This window comes from Aptenodytes forsteri, unplaced genomic scaffold (assembly GCF_000699145.1).
Source record: "Aptenodytes forsteri isolate BGI_AS27 unplaced genomic scaffold, ASM69914v1 Scaffold361, whole genome shotgun sequence".
NCBI lineage: Eukaryota > Metazoa > Chordata > Aves > Sphenisciformes > Spheniscidae > Aptenodytes > Aptenodytes forsteri.
This window is the reverse complement of record NW_008796212.1, coordinates 991820-997238: the sequence shown is the minus strand read 5'-3', so window position 1 is coordinate 997238 and position 5419 is coordinate 991820.

The following is a 5419-nucleotide window of genomic DNA, read 5'->3' as shown; positions in this document are numbered from 1 at the left end:
AGGGTTGCTTTGTGTCCATGCTGTGGGGTGCCCGTGTATGACAGAAAGCTCCGGGTAGCTGCCAGGATCTCGTGGGCAGAGCTGGCAGCCATGGACCTGGAGCCGTGCTTGCTTCACGCTCACTATGGCATGGCCCGAAAGAGGGTAGGAAGAGGGAAGTCTAAGAAGATACAGCCTGAAAAGGAGCCTGGCTGTCTCCCCAAAGTTTTAACGCTGGAATTCTCCTTCTCTGTCTTCCAGTCTGGTTGTAACCAAGGCAGTTTTCTAAATTTGTACAAAGAGATAATCCATGATTAATAGCCATTTTAATAAATGGCTAATCAATTTATATGGGTTGCTATAGAGTCCAATAAATCAAAAGCAGGTTGATTACAACCATGGCTTATAGCCATCTTATAATACCTTCCACTGATGTGCTTATAATAATCTGTAATATCCGCTACTGCTGTCAGTAACTCATTTAAAACAACAGTTAGTATTTTTTTAACCTGCTAAAAGCACAGGGTGAGTAAATATTCCTCTATACTTGTAAGTCACATGACCTTTCATGGTTGCAAATTTGGGGCCAAATCAATGTCCATCAGAGGCAAGGAAGGACTCCCGTGGCTTGAAAAAGAAGCTGGAAGAGTGATATAATTGTAAGAAAGGGAGTTGGATTTGAGCCTTGTGTTGTCTGAGAGAGGCCAGAAGAGGATGCCTGAGAGGAAGGGTACAGGAAAGAGGGCAGCCAGATCCCCCTCCTCCTTGGTCTATCTATCCACCTTGCAGCAATTACAGTGCCGACCGTTTGCAGAGAGCCGAAGGTTGTTCTTGGGTCTCATGTTCGATAGTCATGGGTGGGATTATCCTGATGAACATCTCTTACCCCTCCTTTCACAGAATCGCAGAGCAGTTGGGGCTGGAAGGGACCTCCAGAGGTCATTTGGTCCCACCCCCGGCTCAAGCAGGGCCACCTCGCTTTAGGTGATTAAAGGGTCACCCTTTAATCTACTTTTCCTCTGACCCTGCAGCAATACATTCCACCATGTAATCACAGAGCACGTGAAAAACACAATTAAGTTAACATTTATATGATTAGACACATACAAATATACGGAAAATGTCTTTCCGAAAAATCCAAACTTTGGCTAAAACACCCAGGAGTGGTTCGGGTGCCATTTAGCAGCCTGGATGTCCCAGCTGGCATCCAGCTGCCCCCCGGCAGGACACCCCTGCTGTGCCTGGGGCTGTGCCCCGCCAGCCTGTGAGGACAGCTATTTTCCAAAGGAGAAACAGGAGTTTAGAACGCGTACTGATCCCTTAGAGGACCTAGGCCAGAATTTCAGCTGTTTTCCAGCACCTCTGCTTTCAAAGCCGTCATGACAACAGAGAATAACAATAAATTAAAAAAGTGAAGCAAACTGTGAGCAAGTCCCACAGCCGGTTGGTTTTGCTTTTTTCATGTTCTAACTTTTTTTTTCTTTCTGACTTGATTCACGCAACTTTTTGGAAGAAGTCCCATTTGCTAAATATAGACTGAAACCTGTAGCTGCCTGGAAAGAGAAGTGTGGTGATTTCTGAAAAACTCAAGCCTGTAAAAGCTGACACACAGCCCCTCACACTGTAAGAACCATCTCCTGGTGGATTTATTAGTCTTAAGCAACAGCAGTTGGTCTGAAAAGAAAATGTATTTAACCTTTCTTTTTAATTGTCGCACTGTTAACCTGTCAGTTCTACACGGGGCTGTTAATAATTCCGCTTTAAACGTCTCAAAAGGAACTTTCATGTTTAAATATTAAACATTAAAACTTGGGAACAGTTAGAAAAGAATTGATGCAGCACTTTCAGTAGTAATGTGGCTTGATCCAAAGTCCGTTGGAGTGCCTGGGAATTGTCACACTGAATTAAACAAGCCCAGACACAGGGTAAGCTGCAAATCCTGATCCCGGGATCAAACCCTCAGAGCTTTAACCAGGGAGAATAATAGGGGTCTGGCCTTGGAAAGTACCGAGTTAGACCTTTAGAATGGGCCTTTATCTTCACCTTAAGGTAAGATGCACACTGAGGGGGAGAATTAATTAATTTGGCTCAGCTAACTACAATTTAACTAGCTACTGCAAAATAGAAGTGAACACAAAGCAACTGGGTTGTAAAGTAGGTTTTAGCTTGGAATCAACTCCGAGCTTCTTTGCAGACATGTGTCCTGCATTAAAAGCCATATTGGTTTTGCTTTCACTGCAATTTTAATCTAAGCCTAATGCACCTCTCTTCTGCAAATATACCTTGAGATCTACCTTAACCCATCCCGATTTGTTTCCATGTCGGACAGCCCACTGAGCAGGTAACTCCAGCCTGGACAGGAGGGGACAGGAACCTTCTCACCCCGTTTTGGGTGTGATTCCCATATGGTGACTCCCAGCCGTATGGGAATCCACCAAACCTCACCAAGATTGCCACCAGCTGTGGGCACAGGCACACAGCACTGCTGCCCTACGGCACCGCAGGAGTGCCCTACAATACACCATGAAATTGGAATTTGAACATAAACCCTTCCATAGGCTGCAAATGGCAGTGTGAGAGGGTGGTTAGGCTCCTGCTGGGTCATTGCCTGAGCTGGTTGTGTCCATGGCTGACACTTAGGGCTGTGGCTTTCTAGATCTCCTTGTGGACAGTGCCCTCTCCAAAGGAGAAGTTAAGTATTAACTGGGCTGGAGAGATGGAGCGTGTAACTTGGGCACCCGGGTGGGAAAACAGGGTTACAGATCCTTAAACTAAAGGGTATCACATGTCATTTGTTCCTTTTTTTTTTTGCAGGCAGGGGTGGAAAGGTTAATTAGCTTGCCCAAGGTCATGATGAGCTTTGTTGGCAAGGGCAAAGCATCAAAAAGCCTGGGGTGAATGCTCCAGCACAGGGTGGCCCACCTCAGCCCCTCTCATCTCCTGCCCAGCAGGAGAAGAGCCTGCAGGAACTAAAGCCTCAAACAAGGCTCATCCCCGATATCTCTGCTGCATAGCTTGGGCCTGGCTATAACACTAAAATGATCTCTTTTCTGGCAACAATCCTGTACCCTTAAAACCAAAGGTATTTTCCAGAATTGAGAAACTCACCGGGACTTTCGCAAGGGCAGGATCAGAGCTGTTACACTGCTAGAGAAGAGCATAGCAGAAAACACAGCTGCGCTGGGAAGGCAGTTCTGTAACATCGCTGCTGAACTACAGCAGAAGCATGACACACTGGTGTGTCCTTAATTAACAAGCGTTTCCACCCTGATATACTGTGAGCCAGGTACAATAGAGTTCAGTGCGTGGTGTGTCTGCACTGCGAAGGATTGCAGCAAGGTGTTACAAAAGCTGCCTTCTCCTTCCTGCGGCTGCCTGCGGTGCTTTGAGAAGCACATTCAATGCATCTCCCTGTTTCGATTCCCACCATAATGCGGCTGGCACTTACATGCATTTATGCAAGGACCTTGTCTCATTTCCCAGCCTTGCATCAGATTTCCCTGCTTGCTGTAACCAGCTTCTGAGCGTTGCGTTGCTTGTCACCAGAGAGACAGGCATCCACGGGCCACGGCAGAGCTGCATCGCAACCCCATCGCTGGAGCTGCTGGTCTGGTTTGTGGTTTGCTGATGCAAGCAGGGAGTGGAAAGCTCTGATAACTGGTAGTTTCTGTTGAGCAGAGGCCCGTGCTAAGGCAGCCAGGCACTCCTGAGCTAGTAATGCCAGCTTGGCACCGCTCGTACCATCTGCTGCATCTAGAGACTTTCTCCTCCAGGAGGAAGATGTCCCAGACTGGTTCACACACCCGGCAGCTCTCTCTCTCCCCTTTTCAGTAAGGATATTTGTGAAGCCCATGGTAGCTGTGTGATGGTACAGCCTTGGTGACACCTCCATGCTTCCCTTGGCAGGAGCCCTGCAACAACCCAGCAGACGGCAGCCTCAGTGGGCTCTGCTCTACTCCTACCAAACCCAGGGACAAACTCCCAGAGACTGTGTGAGTCTGGCCAGGACATCACGGACTATTCATATGGGTCAGAAAAGCAGGAAAGGGGTGATAACCACATTCATATCAAGTCTCGTCCCTTTCAGTCACGATGCTCGCAGCAACCTAGGATGCCATGGGGCAAATTCAGTGGTGCTGTCTAAGGCGGCATGATTTAGAGCCTCTCAGGTTTGCTAAGGCTCCCTGGGCACTTCTTACACCCTGTCTGCTGATGCATAAAGCAATCTAAATCAGTGTAATTTATGCACCAACGAAAAGGTGCAAGTTAAAATAACTCCCAGCCTAAAATAGCCTCTAAGTAGGGAGAGAGAGAGAGAGTAAGGAGAGCATCATCTCCGAATTTGGCCCTGGGCCTCAAAGCTTTTAAAAATAAAGAGTAAATTTAGTTTGGAGGAGGTCATACATGGCTCTGTGCACCTCTCCAGGACTTTGTTAGTGAGTCCTGGGCCCAAGCGAAGCAAGTTACGAGCAAGCCCAGGAGCGAAGCTGGCTGGGAGGCAGCACTTGGTGCCGACGCTGAACAGACTGATTTTCCACTGCCGGTTCCTTCCCTGCCTGTTTACACCTCTGCAAAGCAGAGATAAAACAAGGCCATTCTACTCAGCAACCCGGGTACAGGAATGCACAAGCCGAGCGATGAAGCAACAGACCCTTCTCGTCTCAGTTGTTAAGCACACCCCGGCTGACTGTCTTTTTCTCACTTTGATGCTCCCTTTATACACAGGACAAGTTGTTTTCCAACCAGGTGGCTCCCGCTGTATCAGGAACATGTGGATTTATTGCTATCAATACTTTGCAGTGACCTGAATATTTCCAAAACTTGTGTCATCCTGCCCAGTGCACACTTAGTGCTTAATTGTCACTAAAGGCACTGCTAATATTGATAGTCCGTGACCTGTCTGCAACCCGCACCAGACAATAATGCTGTGATGAAGGCTGGTATGGTAAGTGCCATTGCTGATGCTAGGCTGATAACATTATGCGCCTGTGACATGTGAATCAACCTCAGGGTAAGTGAGCTGATTTAGAATATAATGAATAAATATCCTTGGGTTTGAAGAGGGGATGCTGTCAAAGGCTTTCTAAAAATAGTTGGTAATTGGCTTTGTATCAGGCTTATTATTGCCTGTGACGGTCTCTTAGAAGTTTTGAAACCACAGCTTCCTCCTCAGGTGCATCCCTGCGCTCCAGAGCCATGCTCTCAAGGCACAGGCACTGCCTCTCCCAGCTGCAAATGCCCAGCAGAGGATTATCTTTAGCACTGGGCGATGCCCTGCTCCACACGGGATGAAAACAAAACTCCTTAGATAATTTTCTGGAAGCATTATCCCCTGGTGTTTGGGGCACTTGTTTTGTTGGGGACAACTCTGAAGGGTCCAGACCAGGAACATAAATCCCAGGAGGATTTAACTGACCCTGTTACTGATCACAGTGAGTTG